At 37.1% G+C, this 27105-nt stretch overlaps 1 protein-coding gene and 1 pseudogene across 2 annotated transcripts in view; both read left to right on the top strand.

The window, feature by feature from the left end:
* The window catches only part of ARHGAP24 (Rho GTPase activating protein 24), a 671369-nt gene that overhangs the window by 175731 nt on the left and 468533 nt on the right, over nucleotides 1–27105 (top strand). The window lies entirely within an intron of this gene.
* LOC131506017 (V-type proton ATPase subunit E 1-like) lies at nucleotides 5284–12514 on the top strand (annotated as a pseudogene).

The raw sequence follows: 27105 nt of genomic DNA, 5'->3' as shown, positions 1-27105 counted from the left end.
GCTGAGATAGCACTGAATTCCAGTTAATCCCTAATATTCAGGCTTCCTCCCTGCCTTTCCCACCCTTGTTTACATCCAGTTAACTTTAGATGCAATTAACAACACATTAATGTTCTTTACCTAAAACTTTTATCATATGCACTTTGAATTCTCTCCCCTCTTTGGGAAACTGAATATTACAGTAGCTCAGAGTATGTAGACTCTGGATTGCTCACTCAGGTTCTGATCCTGCTCTACCAGCTCTGTGGTTCTTGGTCGAGCTACTTAATCTCAGTTGGTAGTAGTTTCTTTTTCTGGAAAATGAAAACCAAAATAGAACTCCTTTATGTGGTTGTTGTAAAATTTAAATGAGCTAATAGATAGTGGTGCTTAGAAACATCCTTGGCACATAGTAAGCATTCACTAAACGTTATTGCTGTTGTGGTGGTTATTACCTGTGTACCATGGCTCCCTTGTGGTCTCTGCATCATACTGCATTTTCTAGACCACTAGATATGTGGGCACTTAAGATGTATATGCACGGTAAGGAATAGGAAGTTATTCCTCCATTGGAAGGAGTCAGTCCCTCAGGGGAGGATGAAGTTGAAAGGAGATGGCAATTAAAAAGTAAACAGGGGCGCCTGGGTGGCGCAGTCGGTTAAGCGTCCGACTTCAGCCAGGTCATGATCTCACGGTCCGTGAGTTCGAGCCCCGCGTCAGGCTCTGGGCTGATGGCTCGGAGCCTGGAGCCTGTTTCCGATTCTGTGTCTCCCTCTCTCTCTGCCCCTCCCCCGTTCATGCTCTGTCTCTCTCTGTCCCAAAAATAAATAAAAAAAAAAAAACGTTGAAAATAAAAAGTAAACAATACATGGGGTGCCTGGGTGGCTCAGTTGGTTAAGCATCCGACTTTAACTCAGGTCATGATCCTGTGGTTCCTGAGTTTGAGCCTTGCGTTACTCTCTGTGCTGACAGCTCAGAGCCTGGGGCCTGCCTCAGATTCTGTGTCTCCCTTTCTCTCTGCCCCTCCTCTGCTCATGCTCATGCTCTGTCTCTCTCTCTCTCTCTCTCCCAAAAATAAATAAACATTAAAAAAAGTAAACAACACAAAATACCATGTGATTTCACTCATTTATGGAATTTAAGAAACAAATGATCAAAGGACAGGGAGGGAGACAGAGAGAGAGGGAGGAAGGGAGGGAGGGAGGAAGAGAGAGAGAGAGAGAGAGAGAGAGAGAGAGAGAGAGACCAAGAAACAGACTCATAACTATAGAGAGAAAACTGATGGTTAGTTACCAGAGGGGAAGTGGGCAGAATAGGTGATGGAGATCAGGGAGTGCACTTGTTGTGATGAGTACTGGGTGTTGTATAGAATTGTTGAATCACTGTATTGTACATCTGAAACTAACATAACACCTTATTAAGTCTACTGGAATGAAAATAGAAAATTTAAAAAGTAAACAATACAACATTACTATGTACTTTTTACTTTCCTAATATCTTCTCTATTGATTTAAGTCTCTCCCATAAGAAATAAAATAATAGAAAACAGCCCTTTTTTGAATTTTTTTTCTCATAATAAGATAAAATTTCATGAGAAACTCCAAGATAAGGAGAAACCTAAGCCAAAAATAGACTCGCCAACCTGACAAGCCATTTTGTCTTTCTGAAAGATGAGATCTGTAAACTTCCCGGTATCACAGTCTCTTTCTCTGCTTTGTTTCTGGGTTTCAGTGAAGAAGGAAGGGAGCTGGAAGGGATGGGGTTGGTAGGAAATGCTAAAAAGAGGAGGAGTGTCCCAAATCAAGTAGTAGTTGAGTCCAGAAAAAAATTGTTATTAATTTAGAATTATCAGATATGAGGACAGAGTGACTTCTATTAGAATGTCTATTTTTAATAGTGTGTCTGGATTTAGCACCCTATAATATGATGGGTGTTGCCAGCACTTCTGATGTTCCGATAGAGGTGTGATAGTGACTCAGTGCTCGGGTTTCTCTCCTTAGCTGTAATTTATGAATGTCAGCATGATTTATCTGGGATGGAGAAAGACAATTTTAATGTTTTGATAGTACTGCTTATTTCATATATGTTTGCATCTCATTTTGATTTGGTATCTTCAAAACCCCGGGGACTGTATGAAGTAGTTACACTACTGTTACTCTCATGAGATTTTGATCTTTTATTTTAAGTAGCATAGTGAACTCTTTCTGTCAGTGAATGCATTTTCCACTATTAGTCACACTTGGTGGTTACAAGGTTCTGTTTTCTTTTATACAAATGCCAACATTTTTGTAGCTTATTGACTGATGGAGGGTGATGTTGAAAGCTACTGGGAACCATGAAAAGGAAGAGACTACAGGTGTTTATTTACTGAGGGTTAATAAGAGACTCATTGATATGGTATTCTCATCTTTTGTCTGCAGAGATCTAGGAGAGTTTTTGGTTGCATGTGGCTTTGTGGCTTAGCAGTTGTAACACAGGAACAGCTTGTGAGTATCACCATGTGACAGGGCCATCAAGCAGCAGAAATAGGTCCATCACAACCACTGTTGACTTGTGCATGGGAATCCTTGGTATGGTGGGAATGTTTATTTATTTACTTTTCATAAACTAAAGAACTGCTTCCTTGAAGAAGTCTATTTCCCCTCTGGCTTTTGAGAAGATTATAATCTTTTGCATGATTTATTGATCACCTTTTGACCATAAGTGTATGTCATGTCATATTGGACAGGTTTCAAGTTCAACAACATATAAATAAAAATGGCCATGCAACAATGTGAAGACAAGCATACTTAAGCTCCAGGGTATATTCAGTTGTAACGATAAAAAAACACAGCCTTAGGTCTTCCATGGTTCATCACATTTTCATGTGGGTTTTGCGGATTCCTGGCTACAGACATTAGGACCCGTATTTTGGTTACAAGTTGAAAACCTTTGGGAAATTGATATTACCCAGTGTCTGTGGTGAAAGTTTATCCTTTCTGGGAAAAGTTCTACCTACAAAATAGAGAGGGATGAGAAGAGATTTATGGATAGACAAAGAAGGAATTAAGTCATTTTCTAAAGTTTGTAAGTGGACAAGGAAGGAAGAAAGTCATCTCAAGCAGAGAGAAACCCAGGTGCAAAGAAACAACGCAGTTGTGAGAATATCAGGAGACATTTGGTAAATGTCCAGGAGTCTAGGATGAATTTGGACACTGCTGATAATGGAGGAAAGGAGTAAAGAACTATGAAAGAGTTAACATGACTAAACTGGGTGATTAATTAATGGAAGGAGGGTGAGAGAGAAGGAGATGGGAAAGACCCGAACCAGCTGAGCTTATTAGTCATGGATGTTAGTGACCACATCTCACTCTGCCACATCCATTTCTGAATAGCCCAATTGGGGTATTAAATCATGTGCTTTTGTGAAGCCTAAAAATAGTTTCATGCCTCAAATCTGTCAGTCCTATGAGCAACTTTGAGAAAATAAGTTCTGTGTGTATTAAATTCTGGAAAAGAACGTTTACTTCTCAGAGATTTTATAAAGACTAATTGGAGGAGAGAAGTCACTTTGTAATAACTATATAAATGCAAAATGTATTGTTACTCAGTTGCCTACCACTAATGGCCAACATTAAACATGTGTGTTTGCAAAAGCATTTCCTCTGTGCTAAATTAAGAAATGCAGCACCTTGTCCTTAATTTTTTAGTGATACTGTTGTAGCAGTCTCTGGACACATTGTGGCTTTGCCATGCACTTGGGTCTCCCTCCAGCATTCCAGCCCCTTTTCCATCTTTTTAATTTCTGGTCTAAACAAGAAGTAGTTATGGTTGAGTTCCTTTTTCTCTTAAGTTGGTTAATGAAAAGTGTTCAGTCCTTTTATCCAAGTAAAATAAATGCATAAGCCATGAGGCAAGCTGATAGTTTATTTTCTTTGGTGACAGGAGCAAGGAGATTTTTGTGAGGAAACAAAATACTTGTTTGCAAAGAATCAGTGTTAATGTGTCAAAGGTGACTAACATTTTGAATCTCATCCAGACACCTACTACAGGGGAACTAAGGACACAGTAAAATAATGGCCATCTTGATTGAATACCTGGCTTGGCTTTCCAGACTAGATTTCCATGTTGCTTGTACAGGTCTGGACCAAGTCTCACTAAAATTTTGTAGACAAAACCTTGCTCCTTTAACCCAACACTAGACAGAAAATAGCCAAGTGCTGTTATTTTTTTCTATGACATGCTTGCATTGGTATTCTGAATTTTTCAGGGTTACTAATGGGAAAAGGAAGAACACTGTAGAGCACAGAGGCTCTGTGTCCTGTTTCTGAACTGAGCCTCATGCTGAACTGCCTTTAGAGAGTGAGATTCTACTTGCCTAAGAGGGGAAATCCATTGGCCAGGGCATAACAGAGTAAAGAGAGCAAAGAGAGTCTTTCTCCTGTAAAGCCCGGAGAAAAATTAGAATCTTTGGAAAGAGGGCCCTGGAATCTATATTCTAATTTCTCACGTGAGTCTTGTGTACATGAAAGTTTTAAAGTATTTACTAAAATATCTGCACCCTACCAGGGTCATTTTATGAAAAAAAAATGCATATATGTACAACTAAAAACTGCTTATCTACATTCTAAGGAAATGAAAGGTACTTCTAAGAGGTCACGTGGCTTTATGTGGGAGGCCAACACCTGGAAGATCAGAAAGCCTTTATCAGTCTTTCATTCCTCTTTCCTCCTGCCTGTGGTGATTACTCAAGTTCAAATATGTGAAACCATGAAAAGTGAAGGCACATTCTCAAGGGGTCCAGTTGAAGAGAGCTCCCACTTGGCTTACACCCTTGACTGGACCTAGGATTGGTCCTTCCCTTGCATCAGCTACTACAACCATCTTCCATTATCACCACTTAAAGGAACGTTCCATTAAACAACAAAGTGCAAACCAAAATAAGACAAAGAAACATATGCCTTGCATATTGTTGCTGAAGGGGAAGTGTGGATAGTGATTGACTCAGCTCTGTGCTGTTCCGCATGGTAGCCACAGCTATTGAGCATTTGCCCTTGTGCCAGTACAACTGAGGAACTGAGGTTTTAATTTGTTCCTAATTTTAACTTAATTAATGTATATTTGAGTTGAAAAACACATTTTTTGGGGTGCCTGGGTGACTCAGTCTGTTAAGCATCTGAGTTCGGCTCAGGTCATGATCTCACAGTTCACGAGTTCAAGCCCTGCATCAGGCTCTGAGCTGACAGCTCAGAGCCTAGAGTCTGCTTCGGATTCTGTGTCTCCCCCTCTCTATCTCTCTCTGCCCCTCCCCTGCTCATACTCTGTCTCTCTGTCTCTTAAAAATAAACAAACATTAAAAAAAATTTTTTTAAACACATTTTTTTTCAATTATTGCAAACAGTTTAAGTATTTTTTGGAATAACTAGGTTTCTGGAAATCTGTTTTTTAAACTATGAGTTTTAAATTTCATTCCTAATAACAATCAAGTATTTCTGATAAAAATTTAGCCTCCAAATGGAGATGTGCTGTAAGCATAAAATATACACTGTATTTTTACGACTTAGTAAAAAGAATGTAAAATATCTCACTAATATTTTTAATATTGTTTGCATATTAAAATGATACATTTTTGGATACATTGGGTTTAAGTACATTATTAAAATTAATGTCACCTGTTTCTTTTTACTTTTTTAATTGTAGATAGTAGAAAATTTTATACATGACTTTCATTATAGTTCTGTGAGACAGCACTGATTCAGATGTTTAAGACAGCCCCATATTTCCATAGTATTGGATACTTAGAAGTCTGGGTTCCATAATATTCATTTTAATGTCATGGCTCCAATAGAGAATAAACATATATTAGGTGATGACAATAAATAATTTTATGTCCTTAAAACAGTTGGAGGACTCCTGGGTGGCTCAGTCGGTTGAGCATCTGACTTCAGCTCAGATCATGATCTCGCAGTTCATGGGTTCAAGCCCTGTGTTGGGCTCTGTGCTGACAGCTCAGAGCCTGGAGCCTGCTTCGGATTCTGTGTGTGTGTCTCTCTCTCTGCCTCTCCCCTGCTCACTCTGTCTCTCTCTTTCTCAAAAATAAATAAACATTACAAAAATAAAAAAGAAAAGAAAATAGTTGGACTGCTCTATTACTAAGAATACAGATTATTAACCCAGCAGGAGCTAGTGCCAACCTAATAGGTGTCAAATCATTAAAACAACTAAGAATATTTAGAGTGAGGATGGAATACATGTTTACCAAGATTTTTTTCTTATTCCAGATTTCCTTCCCACAACTTTTGAAGAAATTTATGTTAGTTGAAATTAGCTAGGCAAAATATACTGTTTCAATTATATCACATGACACATACAAATCTAGCAATAAATATTTATGAATCGTCAGTTCAGATGTGGAATGCTCAGGTCCTCAGAGAGGAATATAGGAGCCTATAAGACTTCATTCTTGCCCATGTGAAACTTAGAAATCTGGTATAGTAGGTAAGAAACATATTTTAAAATTTGGAAATATAGGGGCACCTGGGCAGCTCAGTCAGTTTAAGTGTCAGACTCTGTTTCAGCTCAGGTAATGATCTGGCCAGTTTGTGAATTCGAGCCCTGCATCAGACTCCATGCTGACCATGCAGAGCCAGTTTGGGATTGTCTCTCTCTCTCCCTCTTTGCCCCTCCTCTGCTTGTGCTCTTTCTCTCTCTCAAAATAAATACATAAACTTAAAAAAATTGAAGATTTGGGGCTCCTGGGTGGCTCAGTCAGGTAAGTGTCCGGCTCTTGGTTGCAGCCTAGGTCATGATCTCAAGGTTTGTGAGATCAAGCCCCGCATCAGGCTCTGTGCTGACAGTGTGGAGCCTGCTTGGGATTCTCAATCTCTCTCTCTCTCTCTCTCTCTCTCTCTCTCTCTCTCTCTCTCTCTCCTCCCCCTCCCTCCCTCCCTCTCTTTCTGCCCCTCCCCTGCTCACTCGCTCTGTCTCAAAAATAAATAAACATTAAAAAAATTGAAGATATGAAAGGACATACATAATGGAGGACTAAATTGTAGATTCTAATTGTTTGGAAATTTGGGGGCAAAACCAAACAAATGTGAACTGAGGTTTTGTAAAGTGAAGGCTGTATAGTGAACATGGGTCTTGATCTAGGATGGTCAGGTTTGCATGGCCCTGGGGAGGGAGCTTCCAGAGATTTGCACATTGACACAAGGGGCTTACTTTTGGGTCACTGATCACTTCCCTAAAGCTGTTTACTTGCCTTCCTACCTGAATGTGAACTTTTTGAGGACAGCGATTCTGTTTATTTCGTCTTCTTCATTCCAAAGCCTTTGGTGCCTGGTGTGTGGTGGGTATTCAGTTATATTTATGGATTTCATCAATATCTGAATGAGTAAGTGAGAGCATTCTCATCCGAATAAAGAGAATAACCCAGGAAACAGTAATGGGCATGAGCATTATGAGATGTGGGTTATAGAAGACCTTTTATCATTTTACTCTCTGATCTAAAAAAATAGAAGTGTTTCCTAACTTTTTCTGAGGGTTGTTGGAGATCTTCACACATGAAGAGAAAGGACTTGATAAACTATAATGTACTATTAAATCCCAGACTTCACTATTATTCACCCAGGGACAGGTTCTTCTTCATCTTTGTAGTTGTCACCTTGTATAGAAATGGATATTCAATAACTGGTTGTTTAATAAAAGAGTCAAAGAATGAATGTCTTGCCACTTTCTTTATTTCTGTTTTCTTCCTGCCTGAAAATGCAGGTAGCTTTCTTGTTAGAAAAGTGTCTGAATTCTGGTTAAACTTTGAAGAGAAGCTTGGCATCTTTGCTTACGAATCAATTTCATGTGTGTGAGTCCATGAATTTTTTCATATCTCTTTTGTCTTTTCAGTACAATTAAAAAAAAAAACTTTTAAAATGTATTCTTTGGCCATTAGAATTGATTCAGATTTTTGAAGTTTCCAGGTATATGGCCTCAGGATTGAGTTTTCCACTCAATATATAGAAATATATTGAGATATAGAAAGCACATCTCAGTTAAAATATACCTTCACTTTGCTCATGTGATTCCTCCTATGTAAGGCAGTTAGGGAAGACATGAAATATCTTTCCTAAAATCCTGATTCAGATACACCCAACAACAATAATTTGGGGGCAACAAAGTCAAGATTATTATTAAAGAAAATACCGCATTAAAAATGCTAACTTCAAAAAAAGAATTTCCAACTTAAGAGAGATATGGGCAGAACTGAGTGGTTTATTCTGAAGGTTGCAGGAGTGGTCTTCCATTCTTAAATTACAGCCCTCAAAGAGTATTTCTCTGTGATGTATGCTTTCCATATCTTACAACTGCATTTGTCAATTTTACCTCAATAAAACTGGGGTTAAAAAAAAAAAAGAATGTTTCTCTTCCTGACTCATAAGCATTTGACCTAAGGCTAAAAAGGCTCAGAGATGTTTTGTCACCACCAGCTGAAATAGAAGCACAATGCAGATCCTATAGATAAAACTCCAACATCCTGTCTCCAAGCTCTGAGCATTCATTTCTCATAATATTCCTTCCTTCCATTCTCATTACTGTCACCCTTCCCCAGGCCCTCCACCTTCTGACACCTGGATTATTGCTGTTTTGTACAACCATTTAATTTATCTGCCTTTAGCTTTTGCTGCAATTAAATCCATCTTTCATATTGGTGCCAGTTCAGTAAACCACTGCTTTCTTCCTATCTTTCCTCTCTCTCCAAGTCTACACTGGCTACACTTCTTGCTGAGGTTTTCCAGTCATAATTGACCCAGTCAACCTTCTTTCTCTGTGTCTTTCCACTGTCCTCCTCCCACATCCCAGTATTACTCCCTTTTCCAGTCCTTTCCCTGCCTGGAATTCCCTCCTCCCTCCTTGTGTGAGTCTGGTCAGCCCTGGGTCCTGTCCTGTCCTTCCATGAAACTTTTCCTCCAGTCTGTCCCTGCAAGGAGTGATCCCTCCATTGTCTTAAGTTTTAGAGAATTCTAGCTATACACTTAATTGTATCATTTATCAGATTCTACTTCCTAGTATTAGTTTTTATCTGTGTATTTTAAATGGATATTGCTTAATTGGATTAAGAAAACAAAGTATAAAAGGAATATCTAGATTATAAAAAAGACATATGCACACATTTAAAAACATATGGAATGTGTTATAGAGGACCTATTTATCAGTATATTAAATATAGAAACAGTTTCTAGCACTGAAAGTTGAAGCAGGACCTGAAGAAAACTTTCTCTTTGAGAAACTCTTTCTTTATCTAGGTATTTAGAAAGGCTCATCTACTCTAACCTGGTGGCATGTTTATTCTTAAAGCATAATAAAAATGTGCTTCAAGATCTGCAACTGTAATGCTGCTGAGTTTCCTTTTGCTTTTTCATGATACTTTTTCTGGTTTGAATTTGTTAAAGGATATTTACTTTGAACCCTGAGGCTTTTCATGTAATTTTTAATTATGTATATGTATATTTACATTTATAATACATAATAAATACATTTACAATTATATATTTATAAATTAAATATGATACATTAAAAATGCTACTTTTGTACTATGGGCTGTTGTAATTGTGCCTTTTACTGAGAAACCCCTGCTCCTAATAGATATAATACTCTAATAGCACAAATGTAGAATGGTGACAAAATGTGTCTCCATCTTTATGGCCCTTGATCTTTACTATCCAGAAATATTTTTCAAAGATCAAACCACAGCACACTTGGCTCTTGGCACTAGAAAACTTGGGCTTTGATGGTGATCAAGTATTGCATGTGATGTGGCGGCTCTTAAAAGGGACTCTTCAACAATGTGATGGGGATATACACTGCTCTTTTGTTTCAGAGAAATACTTTGCCAAGATTAAAAAAAAAAGACTTATAAGAGTAGGATTTTCCTCCTTTGGATTTTTGACTGGATACTTATCTTTTTGAAAAAGTGCCATGGAATGTCTCATTTCATGTCGAAGCTGGCCCTAGGACCCTGAAGAAATGTCTGCCATCAGGGCAATGAACAGACAAAATGTCACACCTTCACACAATTCAGAATATTTTTTCTCCCTTACTGTCCCTTCACCTCATCTCTTTTTTTCTCTCTGTATTTCTGTCTCTCTCCCTCCTGCCCCCTCTCTCTCTTTCCCCCTCAACCCCTCCTCCCCATTTCCTTGCAGGTTCTCCACCTGCTTCCCCTTGTATCTTCAGCCTCATTTTTCTTCTTCTGCTCACCCCGCCCTGCTTTTCCTTGTGTGCCCATCTCTTTCTCTAAGACTTGGAAGTCTCTAAGACTTCCAAGACAAGATATCCTCACTGTATCTTTCCTGTCTTTCCCCTGAGTCTGTATTCTCTCTCCTGGTTTTTTCCTCTGGAAGGCAAATCCGTGTCTGTGGTTGGTTGCATAGGATCATGTATTGTGTAAGCTTGTCTTGTTTGTCCTTTCTACTATTAGTCTGTTTCTTCCAGATGAGCTCTTAGAGTGTGGTAATTTAAATAAAATAGTTGAACAGCCACCCCACAAAATACAATGAACCCTTTTTTAAAGATGAAAATTGCTTCAGGATAGATGTTGACCATTCCTGTAATTTAAAAGGCTATTTTGCAAAATATTTAAAAATAACTACAAAAATTGTGTTTACAACAGCTGAGGCAGAGACTAGGAACTCTGATTAAAAATATATATATGTATCTGTCTTATGTGGATCTTCATGTAATTAGAATTCATTAAAATTGAAAAATGATACCTATTTTACATATAATTGAATATTTCTTTTATCATCCAGGAAAGATTTCATGCTGATGTGGTAATAAAACATGGCATGCTGAAGGCATTGGAGTTAGGCATTATGTTAGTTTTCTAAAGCTGCTGTAACACAGTACCACAACTCAGGTAGTTTCAAAACCCAGAGATGTATTCTCTCATAGTTCTGAAGGCTGAAAGTCTGAAATCAAGATGTCAGCAGGGCCATGGTCCCTCTGAAACCTGTAGGGAAATCATACTGTGCATCTTCCTGCTTCTGGTGGTTTGCTGGCAATCTTCCTTGGTTTGTAGCTATATCACTCCAATCTCTGTCTTCATTGTCACTTGTGTTCTTGCTTCGTGTCTCTGTGTTCATGGCCATCCTCTCATAAGGACACATATTGGACTAGGGGCCACCCTACACCAGTGTGACCTCATCTTAACTAATTATATCTACAATAACTATATTTCCAAATAAAGTCATATTCCTAGGCAGTGGGGGTTAGGACTTCAAAATATCCTTTTGGGGCCCTTCTAATCTCTTCTCCAGCCAGTGGCTCTTCAGCCTAGCACTGCTTTTGCCATGGCCCTCAGTGATGTTGGTGTGCAAAAGCAGATTAAGCATATGATGGCTTTTATTGAACAAGAATCCAATGAGAAAGCAGAAGAAATAGATGCAAAGGCAGAGGAAGTGTTCAACATTGAGAAAGGTTGTCTTGTGCAAACCCAAAGACTGAAGATAATGGAATACTATGAGAAAAAAGAAAAGCAGATTGAGCAGGAGGAGAAAATTCAGATGTTTAATTTGATGAATCAAGCAAGACTCAAAGTCCTCAGAGCGAGAGAAGACCTTTTTACAGACCTACTACTAAATGAAGCAAAACAGAGACTCAGCAAAGTGGTAAAAGATACAACCAGGTACAAAGTGCTGCTGGATGGATTTGTCCTCCAGGGTTTGTGCCAATTGTCGGAGGCCAGAATGAGCATTGTTCATTGCAGGAAACAGGATTTCCCTCTGGTAAGGGCTGCAGTGCAAAAAGCGAATCCTATGTACAAAATTGCCACCAAAAAAGATGTTGATGTCCAAATTGGTCGGAACTACCTGCCTGAGGAGATAGCTGGTGGATTGAGATCTATAATAGGGATCATAAAATATGAGCTTCCAATCCTCTAGAAAGCCGGCTGGATCTCCTAGTCCCTCAGATGATGCCAGAAGGGGACGTTTATTTGGTGCAAATGCCAACAGGAAGTTTTTGGACTAAACCTTTGGGAGAGGTGGAGTTGATCCACTGCTCTCCTGCTATGATGTGGAAGTTCCTGATATTTGACGAAACAAGATACCTGTGTGGCTCCCTCTTCACTAATAGTATGTATTTATCAGTGGATACTTTTCTGTAGCTAATGCCCGTGGTGCAATTGTTAACAATGAGAGAAAGTTTCACTTAATGTAGTCAGGAAACCTACTTCTAGCTTATCTAAAAGTAGCACAGCTGTCATTTACTTCTGTAGCATGAAGGTGAGGGTATCAGATGGTGGTTACAGGAGCTTCACTAAGTCTTCTGCTTTTCCTCTGGTTTCAGTTCTCTAGCCTAGAGAGTGAAGTGTGGTGTTCTCTAATATTAAGTCTCTCCTTTTAGGCTTAAAATGCCTAGAGTGCAGGCATGCATTCCTTCCAGCAGTAGTAGCTTCGCTGTTAACCTATTTGGGCCTAGAAGTATTCCTCATCTGTAAATGTGATATAAAATAGAAGCTATGAATATGTTTTATTTATTGAAACAAAAGATTTACATGGAAAAATATATCTTTTTGGGTAGGGACACAATTTAACCCATAATAGGCAGTCTGGGTTCTCGTCTCATTTCTCCACTAATTAACCATGTAACCTTCGGCAAATTACTTAGCCTCACTGGGCTTCAATTGTAACATGTAGATAGTTATAGTTCTATAGCATTGTGCTATAAGGATGAAATGAGATACTGCTTGGCAAAATGCCTGGCACATAGTAAGTACAAATACATATTAGTCATTCTCCTAGTTATTGTTATTTAGGTTGTTATTTTCATTGCTATTGTAGTTGGAGATACTATAGCTTAGTACCTGACCCATTGTAGTTGCTCATTAAATGTTAAATTTCAGTCACTCAGGGCCATTATAACTTGTGTACTGTGGATGTTGAAAATGCTGTCAGAGAATACTCAACTATAGAGTGGTTGAAGTTACTATATTTTACTAAAGGTTTGCCATCTGGATGCTAAAGGATTTTTTAATTTACCATGTCTTTCATAATTGTTTGGAAATGTAGGGGAGCCCTAGGATAATTTAGCAATGTAGGTCATGAATAATTAATTGAATTGAAGTTCAAGGAAACTGAGTCCTGATCAGCTTTCTCTATATCTTGTCATAATTTTTTTAAAAAAGAAAAAGGCTATTTAATTTATATGTAACAAATACAAAGCTAAGACTATTAGATATTATATGATAATGATGATCCATTTTTTGATCCAGAAGAAAGAGGGGCTGAGAAAGGTTAAATTATTTCCCATTGTCACAAGGAAGTGCAAATGAATTAGAGGCTAATTAAAATCAGTACTCCATCATCCAGTAGTTCCACTACTGGGTGTTTACCCAGAGAAAAGAAAAACACTAATTTGAAAAGCTATGTGCACCCCGATGTTTATTGTAGCATTATTTACACTAACCAAGATATGGATGCAACCCAAGATGAATGCATAAAGATGTGGTATATATATACATATGTGTATGGATAGATATATAGATATTGGAATATAACTCAATTATAAAAAAGAATGAGATCTTGCCATTTGGGACAATATGAATGCACCTAGAGAGTATAATGCTGAATGAATTAAGACAGTCAGAGAAACACAAATACCATGTAATTTTACTCATATGTGGAACTTAAACAAAACAAATGTACAAAGAAAAAAAGAGACAAACAAAAAATCATACTCTTAAATACAGAGAACAAACGAGTGGCTGCCAAAGGGAAGGTGAGCGGGGGGAGGGGTGAAATAGATAAAGGGGATTAAGAGTACACTTATCATGATGAACACAGTGTCATGTATAGAAATGTTGAATCATTACAGTAAAGCCTTGGTTTGCGAGCATAATTCGTTCCAGAAACATTCCCATAATCCAAAGCACTTGTGTATCAAAGCAAATTTCCCCATAAGAAATAATGGAAACTCAAGTGTTTTGTTCCACAACCTAAAAATATTCCTATAAAAATGATTACAATACTGTAATATAATACAAAACAATAAAGAAAATATAAAATATAAAGACAAATAAACAAATCAACCTGCAGTTAATCTTTGAAGACTTTTGTGGCTGGTGTTTGGGAGACACGGGAGAGGAAAGGTGGGTTATTGTGTAGGATGACTTTCACTATCACTGACGGAATCACTGCTATCTATTGGCTCAATGGAATCTTTTTCTTTTCATGCAACTTTAACAAGGAACCTATCCAATGACCTAGAATGAAATAAAGCATTCCTTAGCTTACTCTTACATGGAAAAGCAAAAAACTGTCCATAGGTGCTTTGAAGGGACAAAAAATACACTAGTGCTAGTGGTGGGCACCTTCCAGCGTTCTGAAAAATCACTGGGATTTTTCTGCCAAACGCTACTGCCTGAGCATGGAGATGATCACCCACAATCCCGCACTGAGAGAGAGACAGAGAGAGAGAGAGAGAGAAGAACAATTGTCTCAGTTGTGATCATGTGGCATTCAGTGTCATATACTACGTGTATTGCAAGACATCACTCTTCTTTTTATTTTATTTTTTAATTTATATCCAAATTAGCATATAGTGCAACAGTGATTTCAGGAGTAGATTCCTTAATGCCCCTTACCCATTTAGCCTATCCCCCGTCCCAAAACCCCTCCAGTAACCCTGTGTTTGTTCTCCATACTTAAGAGTCTCTTACGTTTTGTCCCCCTCCATGTTTTTATATTATTTTTGCTTCCCTTCCCTGATGTTCATCTGTTCTGGGTCTTAAAGTCCTCATATGATTGAAGTCATATATTTGTCTTTCTCTAATTTCGCTTAGCATAGTACCCTCTAGTTCCATCCACGTAGCTGCAAATGGCAAGATTTCATTCTTTTTTATTGCTGAGTAATACTCCATTGTGTGTATGTATGTATGTATGTATATATATATACACACACACACACATATATACATATACATATATATACATATACATACATACACACACACACACACACACACACACACACACACGCACACATACCACATCTTCTTTATCCATGCATCCATCGATGGACATTTGGGCTCTTTCCATACTTTGGCTATTGTTGATAGTGCTACTATAAACATGGGGGTGCATGTTCCCCTTAGAAACAGCATGCTTGCATCCCTTGGATAAATATCTAGTAGTGTAATTGCTGGGTCGTAGGTAGTTCTATTTTTAATTTTTTGAGGAACCTCCATACTGTTTTCCGGAGTGGCTGCATCAGCTTGCATTCCCACCAGCAGTGCAAAAGAGATCCTCTTTCTCTGCATCCTCACCAACATCTGTTGTTGCCCAAGTTGTTAATGTTAGCCATTCTGACAGGTGTGAGATGGTATCCCATTGTGGTTTTGATTTGTATTTCCCTAATGATGAGTGATGCTGAGCATTTTTTCATGCGTCGGTTGGCCATCTGGATGACTTCTTTGGAGAAGTGTCCATTCATGTCTTTTGCCCATTTCTTCACTGGATTATTTGTTTTTTGGGTGTTGAGTTTGATAAGTTCTTTGTAGATTTTGGACACTAACCCTTTATCTGATATGTCATTTGCAAATATCTTCTCCCATTCTGTCAGTTGCCTTTTAGTTTTGCTGACTGTTTCCTTTGCTGTGCAGAAGCTTTTTATTTTGATGAGGTCCCAGTAGTTCATTTTTGCTTTTGTTTCCCTTGCCTCCAGAGATGTGTTGAGTAAGAAGTTGCTGTGGCCAAGATCAAAGAGGTTTTGGCCTGCTTTCTCCTCGAGGATTTTGATGGCTTCCTGTCTTACATTTAGGTCTTTCATCCATTTTGAGTTTATTTTTGTGTATGGTGTAAGAAAGTGGTCCAGGATCATTCTTCTGTATGTTGCTGTCCAGTTTTCCCAGCACCACTTGCTGAAGAGACTGTCGTTATTCCATTGGATATTCTTTCCTGCTTTGTCAAAGGTTAGTTGGCCATACGTTTGTGGGTCCATTTCTGGGTTCTCTATTCTGTTCCATTGATCTGAGTGTTTGTTCTTGTGCCAGTACCAAACTGTCTTGATGATTACAGCTTTGTAGTATAGCTTGAAGTCTGGGATTGTGATGCCTCCTGCTTTGGTTTTCTTTTTCAGGATTGCTTTGGCTATTTGGGTTTTTTCTGGTTCCATACAAATTTTAGGATTATTTTTTCTAGCTCTATGAAGAATGCTGGTGCTATTTTGATAGGGATTGCATTGAATATGTAGATTGCTTTGGGTAGTATTGACATTTTAACAATATTTGTTCTTCCTATCCAGGAGCATGGAATCTTTTTCCATTTTTTTTGTGTCTTCTTCAATTTCTTTCATAAGCTTTCTACAGTTTTCAGTGTATAGATTTTTCACCTCTTTGGTTAGATTTATTCCTAGGTATTTTATCGTTTTTGGTGCAATTGTAAATGGGATTGATTCCTTGATTTCTCTTTCTGTCACTTCATTGTTGGTGGAAAGGAATGCAACCGACTTCTGTGCATTGATTTTATATCCTGCAACTTTGCTGAATTCATGAATCAGTTCTAGCAGGTTTTTTTGGTGGAAACTTTTGCATTTTCCATATACAGTATCATGTAAGACATTGCTCTTTTATAAAGTTAAAATTTATTAGAAATGTTTGCTTGTCTTGTGAAACACTTGCAGAGCAAGTTACTTGCAATCCAAGGTTTTACTGTATATTGTACTCCTGAAACTAATATAACATGGTATGTTAATTATAAGTCAATTAACAAAGGGTGGGAGAAATCAGTATGCTGTCAAATGTTCACACTCCAGAGGACAGAGTGCTAAAGGATTTGAGTGTATTCTCAGGTTAGGTGTATGAATCATCTCAACCAACTCATGGTTAGCTCTGGCTTACATTTCCTGCCCCTTAGATTAATTTGGCTTTGTCTCTGCTTTGTCAATCTTCAACACTTCTCTGTCACTCCTGCCTTTTACCTCCTGCTCTACAGGAGGTAGCAGATAATAGCTACTAGACCTTTACTTATTCATAGGAATATCTCAATCAAGAGGTGATTTTTCAGGGAATTTTCCATCTAACTCCAAAAGAGGTTGGGAAAGAAATTTATTAGATTCCGTCAGTTCATAAGTGGCTGCCAAACCTCCAGTGGACAGCTTGAGTGAAGAGGAAGTGTATCGGAAGTGAAGAGGAATCAAGCATGATCGGCCACCAGAGGAGACATAAATCTTTTCCCAGTTGCTGCCATGTCGGCCACGTGGAGATTCTTCCTTCAGTGTTCATTTTGGCCACTGGGACTACTAATATGCCCTCACTGGTCAGCTAACCATAATTTTTAACCCACTTACAAAAGCAGTGCAAAATAATCATAGCACACCACACTTAAGAGAAACATTTTCTTTTGTTCAATTTTTCAGTTCTCCTATCCAGCTGCCTAAATAAATACGCTCAGTTTAGAACTACTTCCTTTTTCTCTTTAGAGGTTTCTTGTAGTTTTTTCTTTAATTACTTGATTGCACATATATATATCTGGTCTTTAGTCATGAGTCTTTGCTGAAGACAGAAAACCAATTTGAAATAATTTTAACACAGAGAGGAATTTGTCAGCTCATATAAGCAAATGGTAGGAGGGGTTGGTGTGGAAGTAACATTAGGGTTGACTGGGTCTGGGGTTGACTGCTGTCAGGATTCTTCACATTTATCTCTTTCATCTCAGTGTGATGGTTCTTTTCTCTGAGACTGTATTCTCCATCAGTAAGGGAACCTTCTGTAGGAAGACCTCATTCACATTCCTACAGCCTGACAAGGAGAAAAGAAGAGTTTCTTCTCCTAGCACAAGCTTGGGCAATCTCAACAGGCTCCGATTAGCTCAGCTCAGTGGAATATGTACATCCAACTGATTGGGGCTCAGTCATAGTCAGCTAACACCAGAGCCACGTGGCCAGGGGAGAATGTTTTGAAAGAATAGGTGATATTTGGGGTGCCTGGGTATCTCAGTCAATTAAGACTCCAACTCTTGACTTCAACTCAGGTCTTGATCTCAAAGTTTGTGAGCTCGAGACCCACATTGGGCTCTGCTTGGGATTATCTCTCTTTTTCAAATGAATAAATAAATGAAGTTAAAAAAAGAAAATATTAATTAAGAAGAGAATAGGTGATATTTGGGTACTAAAATAATAAATGCCCAATGTATCTGAGATTGTGAAATTCTTTATCTATTGCTTTGGTTTTTTTTCCACAATTTTTCCCCTTTTGGGATGGGTTCTCTTCTCCACTCTTCAGATTGCCTAATTCTGGTTTCTTTATAATTTTGGTATCTGCGTGAGAGGTTTGACCTGAGTCACAGTTGCAGTGTCCTTTCTTATTCTATTTGAGAGTTGTCATGACAGGGGTCCTAATGTGTGTATGTTGCTTTTACCTCCAATTTGTTCTCACATAAATGACCTGAATTCCTGTTTTCTGTCTGTGGAAATTAGGTTCTAGTCAGTCTTATTGAAAGTCTTTGTGGAGTGGTCCACTGTCATACAATTCCCACAACTTTTACTCTTTGATGATGCAAGTTCCCTCTTTCAGCATAATACTTCACACACAGTGTATCCCTTTTCTTTTCTAGTGTTAATTCTTGGTCACATTGCTCACCTTTTCCACATTCAGTAACTAATCATATCCCCAGCAGTTCTCTTATATAGGTAATCCATTTATTTTTTAATGAGTTTAAGAATGAAATATTTGGATTGCCTTTTGCAGCAATACATTAACTATCACATATAATTTTATCTACTGCTTTGCTTATGCAAAATGTCAGTCACAGTGAGTCTTAGAGCTATTACATAAATTGATTTATATTGTCTAAAATTCTCATGTCAGTAGAACTTTATTAAATATTTACGAGAGTCTGAAAATGCAAGATAAATTATGGAGTTAGATGGGTAACAAAGGTATCATAGTATTCTTTCCATATTCATAGAGGCTAATTTATAGAGGGCCATTCTAATAGACTGTTCTGCAGATATTTATTCAAATCACTAAATGCTCTCCTCTTTTCTAAGTTCCTTCACATCATCTTTCTCTAGTGAGAGAAGCAGCCTCATTCAGGTTCTTTGACCTTTTACTCCTCTCTCAAATGTCTTCTCATCTCCTTTCCCACAGGAGGATTTGTCCATGACACAAAACTATTTGTTGGCAGCTGCAGGAGAAATTGCCATCTATAGATGGGAGCAAGAAAAAAAGGGAGCTAGCACAAATGAATAGCATTGGGAAGGAAAACACATTAAAACTACAGATACAAAAGGGATTTAAAGTTTGTAGGAGAGTAGCATGACCAGATGGCAGTAATAATTTGAAGTTTTAGATGAAATAGATAATTTTCTAACAAAATATAAATTATTAACCTAGCCTCGAAAAATAGAAATCATGAATAAATCAGTAACCATGAAAGAAATAAAATTAATGGTAAAATGTCTTGCCCTTCTTCCACACCAATCTTCAAATAACAATCCCAGATATTTATAGGCATAATTTTAAAAACCTTTAAGAGCAGAAAATGCCTATCTTAGGCAAACTGGGTCAGACACTCAAAATGGGAAATCTAACTGAACCACTTTATGCAGCTTGTGTAACTTTGATGTTAAAAATGGATATAAGGATAAGAATAAGAAATAGTATAGTATATTTTCATGTATGACTATAAAAGCAAAAACCTTAATGTACCATTGACAAAATATTTTCAGCAGTGTATAAAAAACTACATGATAGCCAAGAGATTATCCAAATCCAAAAATGCAAAGATGGTTCAATTTCAGACACCTATAAAATTTAGGAGAAAATTTCATATGGTTTTCTCAACAGACAGAGAAAAAACATTCGGTACAATTCAACACTCAATTATGATATAAACACTTGGTAAACTAAGGATAGAGAAAATTTTCTACTATTGTGAAAAGAGATATCTATCAAAAACCTCCTACAAATGTTATTGTTATTTAGAAAAACTTATAAACATTCCTGTTCAAGTCAGCAACAGGATAAGAAATCCTGTGATTATCCCCATTATTCAGCTGGGTGTCCTAGCCAAATTTAAAAGGCAAGAAAAATAAGACATGTAAGAACTTAAAAGGAAAAGAAAAAATTACAAATAATGAAACTGACTAAGTAGAAAATCCAAGAGAAGCATTAGATATATCATTAGAACAATTTAGACATGAATTTGGCATGTTCACCAGTTTCAAGATTAATATACATAAAATAGTAGCATTCCTGGAAATCAGCAATTAACTAACTAGAAAATGTCAGAGGAAAAAATACACACCATTTATGATAGGCAAAATAGTGACCCCCCAATTGACTGTTCACCCTGAAACCTGTGAATACGTTACTTTAGCTGGAAAATGGGGAATTCAGTTTATAGGTGGAATTAGGTTTAAAATAAAGGGATTATCCTGGATTATCCAGAAGATTTCAATGTCATCACAAGTGTCCTTCAAATATGAAAGAAAGAGGGAGAGGAGTCAGTATCAGAGTGATGGAGAAAGACTCTGCTTGCCATTGTTGGCGTTCAAGATGGAAGGAGACTGCCAAAGAATGTTGGCAGCCTTTAGAAGATGGAATAGGTAAGAAAGAGGATTCTTCCCTAGAGCTGCTCAGTGTGGGAAAAGATAGCTGGCCTTTTTGCTCCTGCTAAGGTTCCTGAATGAAGCTCCCTTCTCTTTTCCTTTCAATCTTCCACACTCAAAGACCTGGAGGGCTCAGACTTCTGGTCACTTCCCTACTTGGGCTCCTGGGTTTCTGAGAAATTAGGCTTATGTCGGGGAAACACACAGGGATTTCTTCTCAGATATCAGCCACTCACAGACCCAGTGACCCTTTGCATCAGGACTGGTAGAGAGAAAAACGTTAACAGTGAAGAGGAAGGAAGCCCTAATTAAACTTGTCTAAAGCTCTTGTCCAGTGACCTATTGACTACAAACTCAGACTGGCTCAGCTGACCCACTGGATCATGTGTTACCTCTGCATTAATAAAATATATGGAATTATTTTAAATTTGTGATAAAAGTGATAACTTTTGTGATTAATTTTTTTTTATTTAAAAGTAATACAACCTCTCTCAGTTTGGGTGTTCCCAAAGCAGATCCTGAAACAAGGATTTGAGTGGAGATCATTTGTGGGGAAGTGATCCAAGGAAGCCTGTTGAAGAAGTGAAGCCAGACATGGGAGAAAGAAAAGGCAATGAAGGGTGCTTATGGAGAATGTGATGGCTCTGAGCAGCTGGGTCTCAATCCTGCTGGGAATTCTCTGAGAGATGATGTATTCTTCAGAATTAACTCATGTAGGAAGCTTGAGCCTAGGCTTTATTATTCAGAACTTTTAGTCTGAACTGCATGGGTGAACCAAACATGCTCTTATGATCAAAAAAATCCTCAAAGCAGAGGAATTTTGCAATTCCTCCCCCCAAAGTCTTTTTATTTTAATGTTTATTTGTTTTTGAGAAAGACAGAGACAGAGAGTGAGTGGGGGAGTGGGAGGGGCAGAGAGAGAGGGAGACACAGAATTTGAAGCAAGCTCCAGGCTCTGAGCTGTTGGCACAGAGCCCAACATGGGTCTCAAACTCACAAACTGCAAGATCATGACCTGAGCCAAAGTCGGATGCTTAACCGACTGAGCCGTCCAGGCACCCTGTCTTCAAGTCTTTTTTACATGTACCTTAGTAAATCTTTTAACTCATTTTTTAAAGTTTATTTATTTATTTTGAGAGAGAGGGAAGGAGAATGAGAGCACAAGCACAGAGTTGGGGGGCATCGAGAGAGGGAGAGAGAGAATCCCAAGCAGACTCCACACCATCAATGCCAAGCAGATGCAGGGCTGAGCCTGATGCAGGGCCATGCTTGATGTGGAGCTCAAACTCACAAACTGCTAGATCATGACCTAAACTAAAGTCAGATGCTTAACTGACTGAGCCACTCAGGTACCCCTAATTTGAATTTGTCTTACTTTGAGAATTCCATCTTTTTTTATTTTTGTGGGGCAGGAAATTTGTATACTTTTTTGGGGGGTCAAATTTATATTTTTGTGCATTTTTTTCTATTGGGATTTTGCTATTTTTATTTCTCAATTTCTAAGAGCTTTTACATATTAAAGTGACAAATTAAAGATTTATTCTTCATGATACACATTGCAAATGTCTTCTCTGTCATTAGTCTTTTGACTAATCAAAAAGTCATGCAAAAGTTTTTTCTTTAATTTTATATTATTTAATTTATCAAATGTTTATTGGATTTGAATTTTAAATTATAATTAGAAAGGCTTTCCATGTATCTACATTTTCTTCTAGTATTTGTATGTTTTTTTGTTTCTCTGTTTGTTTTTGTTTTTGTTTGTTTTAACATTTAGATATCTAATTCATTTGGAGTTTATTGTGGTATATGGTGTGAGGTAGGATTCACTTTTATGTTTTTCCAAATAGCTATCCAATTTCCCCAACCTCAGTTTTAAAAAAGTCTGACCTTTTCCCCAGTGATTTCAGATGACACTTTTATCATGTAACAAGTTTCCATGGTGCTTGGGTCCATTTCTGAGTTTTTCTTTTTTTCTGTTAATTTGTCAATACATGGACCAATACCTTATTGTTTTAAACAAAGAGAAGGCTTCAGAATATATTTAAACCTGTATATTTAGCATGTTTAGTTAACACACTACCATATAACCATAATAATTCAATAAAACATAATTTCCTTCACCTAGCCCTTATTTTTGGACAATTAGGATTTTCCTTCCAACTTTAACAACAAATATTACTATCACATTATCTTTGCCTATGTAGCATTTCCAAATATTATATGATGATGGACTTTTTAATGATTCCTTATGTTGATTTCTAAATTGCTCTTCAAAATAGAGTGTCCAATACATGGCTCTCACAAAATTAAAAACTTTTTACATTAAAAATATTTTTAAAAAGTTGTTACTTTAGTAGCCAAAGGCTAACTGATGTATATACTTTTTAGATCATTAAAAGGGTTATTTTCTCATATGTTCATTCACTAAATATAATTTCTTCTTTGTGACTTGCTTTACACTGTTGCTTTTTATTTCATTGTCTTCTTGTTGATTTATATGAACTTGCATATAAAGATATTAATCCTTCATCAATCATGCTTACTGCAATGCTTACCCAGTTTATTAAATTTTTAATGTTTTTTGCATTTTGTCAGGCTGATGTTTTATACTTCAGGTTGAAAAACTGATTCTTTACTTTTATTATTTCATTAGTCATTTCTAAAATAATTTCTCTTTTAGGAGTTGGTATGTGTTTATATTTCTCAATGAATACTTAATATTTATTGGAAATACAAGAACAAAGAACAATTCTAACTTGCCTGGTGATTTCCATCCCCAGACTCATAATGTAGATTTGAAGCAGTAAATTAGGAGGCAGAGTGATATTACAAACACAAACTCTGACAGCTTTAAGAAGTGGCTCTGATGAAAGGAGAAGAGACTTTCTAAAAATATCACGCAGAAATCCTAAAAATTATAGCAATTTAAGGCCATTGAAGGTAGAGCAAACAGACCTAGTAAAGTGCCCACTTAGCAAAGTACCCTAAACTGGTGTTCATAAAGTGATTGCAGAGTTATGAAAATAATAAATGATGTCCAGGTTATCATGGGGGAAGAATAAATAAATATACAAGATGTTATTAGAGACATTTCTAACTCAAATAATTTTTAAAAAGTGCTTAAAAAGTGTAAAATCCTTAGCCAACCAGAAAAATTGGCTGTGAAGAATGACTTTGTTCCCAGGGGTACCAGTTAGATGACATGTTATAACAATTATTTGTCACCTGTTTTATATGGCTTCCTAGATTTTAAACTCCTCAGGAATAATGATCATGATTTACTCTTCAATTCCCTTTAAGTGGCATGTATTGCTAGGGACTAAATGCCAGCTGAGCGCCATTGTTCTATATTGTTCTATATACTTATTTTTTAACCCACTTATTATACCACTTTCCCAGGAAGGAAACAAAAACGTGGAGAAGTTACGCTTTCTACTCAAGGTAGATTTTGAGTCCCCTACTGTCTGGCTGTCCCCACAGGGCTAATTCCTTTCTCACGACACCTGGCATGGTATCATACATAGACTTCCTTAATGTTTGCAAAGTAAATAAGAAAATTAATTATTTTAATTATGAATTATTGTGACAGGTTGGAAATGGGTGACATGGTTTATAATTTTGTTGGAGAAACAAGACACACATGAAACGACACCTCAATGAAATCATTATTTAAATTCATCATTTTAGTTACCTTTCTTAGAGCAACTGAATCAGCCCAGAAGCCTTTACAAAGAAGAAATTAGTTTATCCTAGGACCTGAATGTATTTGTTTTTGTAAGAATACAGTTCTCATCAGTTGACAACAGGATCAAAGCAATATATGGTCACATGTTGGATGCCTTCACCCTTCCCTCCACTGGGTTCTTCACTGGGACCGACAATCTTTTAGTCTTGTTGATTATAAAAGAGAAATGAGAGAATGTTTTTTTTGTCTGTCTTCAAAGTCCTCCCTGTCTGTGGTTTGTTGTCAAATGTTCTCCTACATCATTTTCCACATTCCATCTTGCAAAAATGTTTTTGTGGAGATGATGACTTTTGCATGTCACTTTTATACCTTTTCTGTCCATCTAAATATTGACACCTTCCTCCCCGCCCCTGTCATTTTTAACAACTTTGGTGAGGTATGATATCATATTTTATGAGGATTTAAAAATATGCTTACTTAGTAAGATGTAGCTATTTGCACACTCTTCCTTTGTACTTGATGAATTATTGCTTCAAAAACATATTTGGCCTTCTTTCTCATCATAAACCAGCCAAGCAAGACAGATAGTGTATTAAAAAGAGGTTTAATTTCCACATTCAGTGTAGGAAAACATATACGATTTATGCAGTTTTGTGATGCAAAAGGTGAAAAGGTTGTCAGGGACTTCTCAAATGATTCATAACTCTGAAGGCCCAGGTGATGGAAGAAGGATATGGATAAGTCACTAGAGGCAATAATTTCTCAAATTACAATACCATTTTCTCAAGGAATACAGAAAATGCCAAAACTGATTACATTATCTACTTTGATTTCATTTTATATAAGAAACTCCTAATAGAGAGGGTGAGCATAGGTAATGTTCCCTTTGAGAAAGCCAATTCTGCCACAGTTTTCAATAATGTCTAATGTAGTACCAAGAACACAGTGGGTCCTCAATCAATAACAATTTGCAAATGCAGGCAATGATAAGGGGAAAGGAAATTTCCTAACTATTTGTCCACATTCTGCCTTCTAATTTATACTAAAATACCTGTTGTCTTTTCTCTTACTTGTAAGGTATTTAACTCACTTAGGTCTCCTTTATCCATGTAGTGCCCAATTCTACCAGTGTTGATTCAGAGGAAATCAGTTGAACATGTAAAATGCTTGGTGCAGGAAATCTTGAAGCTGCAGAAATGAATGAGCATTAATTGGACTTGGCTGGGCAAATATGGGGAAAAGGAAATATTAGGCAAGGTTAATGATTTGGCCAATGAAGTTGGTGACAATGTGTAGTATACTTAGGAAACACTCAGGTAGATGACAATTATTCAAGTAGAAAGTGTGTTGGAGGAGTAGGAAAAAAATTAGAGGATAATTTGAAGGCATGAAAGTTTGGTGAGAAAAACTATACCAAATTATAGTTTAAATTTTATTTGGTTATAACATGCCTGCTTAAATGGTCTTTTTCCCAAGCCCTTTAACAATGGCCTCGATATGCTGACTCTCAAAGTATGCTCTTCTTAGTGATATTTCCAGTCTTTCGGTCACTCCTTCCCCCCTTTTAGCATCTCTCCCTACTGCTGATTCTAATATCCTCTCTATTCAGTTTATAAAACTAGTTGAGATTCATTTTAACTAATTGTTACCTGTTTAAAATGCTCTTAGGAGTACATATTTTTCATGAGTCCCACAAGAAACTCTGCAGAAACTGTCTCACTATGACCCATTTAAGAGCCTGATAGAATTATCATTTATTAGTGACCATCAAGGACACGAACCAAAGTTAATGGCAAGCTGCTATGTTAGGAAGAAATACTTTGTATCAGAATGTCAGTGGAAAAACGAAAACTATCAAGTTATTTAGCTCTCCTTTCTTAAATCATTCAAATGTTTGGTTACTGAACTGTAGAATTTTCTGAGAAGTTTATAGAAAATAGGAAATGATATGTATCTTAGTGTATAACAGTGCTGGTGTTCAATTCAGTTTGTGTTTGGATTCTAGAAAAATATGCTTTGTGTCAATTGTTCTGGCAAGTATTCAATTAGAACTTCATAAAAAAAGGATATAAAAATTCTAGGCACCTGTTTTATTAGTACCTGAATATAGGGTAAGCCTGGAAAAGAAAAATAAGGTTCTTAATTGACCTTTGATTTATTCAAGAGCATTGTGAAGATCTATATACTTCCAATGGCACATTAATAAAATAAACCTTATAAATTTAGTCTAGCTCAATCATGCATCTCGGAATATTTGTTTTGTTTTTGTTTTTTGATTTAAGTGATAAACTCAATTGATGAAACATCAAAATAGCAAATACCTAGCTTACTGCAAATCATTGTTTTCACAACACACTCTCCAAAATATTGTATAAGTGTTGGTTTTGGTGTTAGAAGTAGTAGCAGCAGCAGCAGCAGTGTGGTCGTGGTGATAATAGATATAGGCAATGTGTTGTTATTGATCCTTATACTACTCTTTCTACATTATCTTTCCATTTACATGCATTCTTGTTTGGTCATGTACTGTTCTAGGTGTTTCATAAGGATTACCTGTAAACATCACAACAGCCTAACTAGGTAGATGGTCGTATTCCTCCTTTTCATAAGTAGAGACTGTAACTCAAAGAGCGTAAGTAATATGCCTAAGGTCTTAGAACTCATAACTTGGTAGAGTCAGGATTTGAATTCAGGATTTGGCTCCAAAACTCTTGCCTGTCAGTACACTGTGCTGTCCAGTTATCCTGTCTCCATTTGTCCACAGGATACAAAGTGAGGGAATTGTACAATCATGTGATTTTTCTTCTTCCTTTGGGTCAGTTTAGAGATACTATAGAGCTATAGTCTCACTTTTCCCCTTCATA

Source organism: Neofelis nebulosa, chromosome 3 (assembly GCF_028018385.1).
Source record: "Neofelis nebulosa isolate mNeoNeb1 chromosome 3, mNeoNeb1.pri, whole genome shotgun sequence".
Classification (NCBI taxonomy): Eukaryota; Metazoa; Chordata; class Mammalia; order Carnivora; family Felidae; genus Neofelis; species Neofelis nebulosa.
The sequence above is the reverse complement of the archived record's forward strand: the minus strand, read 5'-3'. Positions and strand labels throughout refer to the sequence as shown.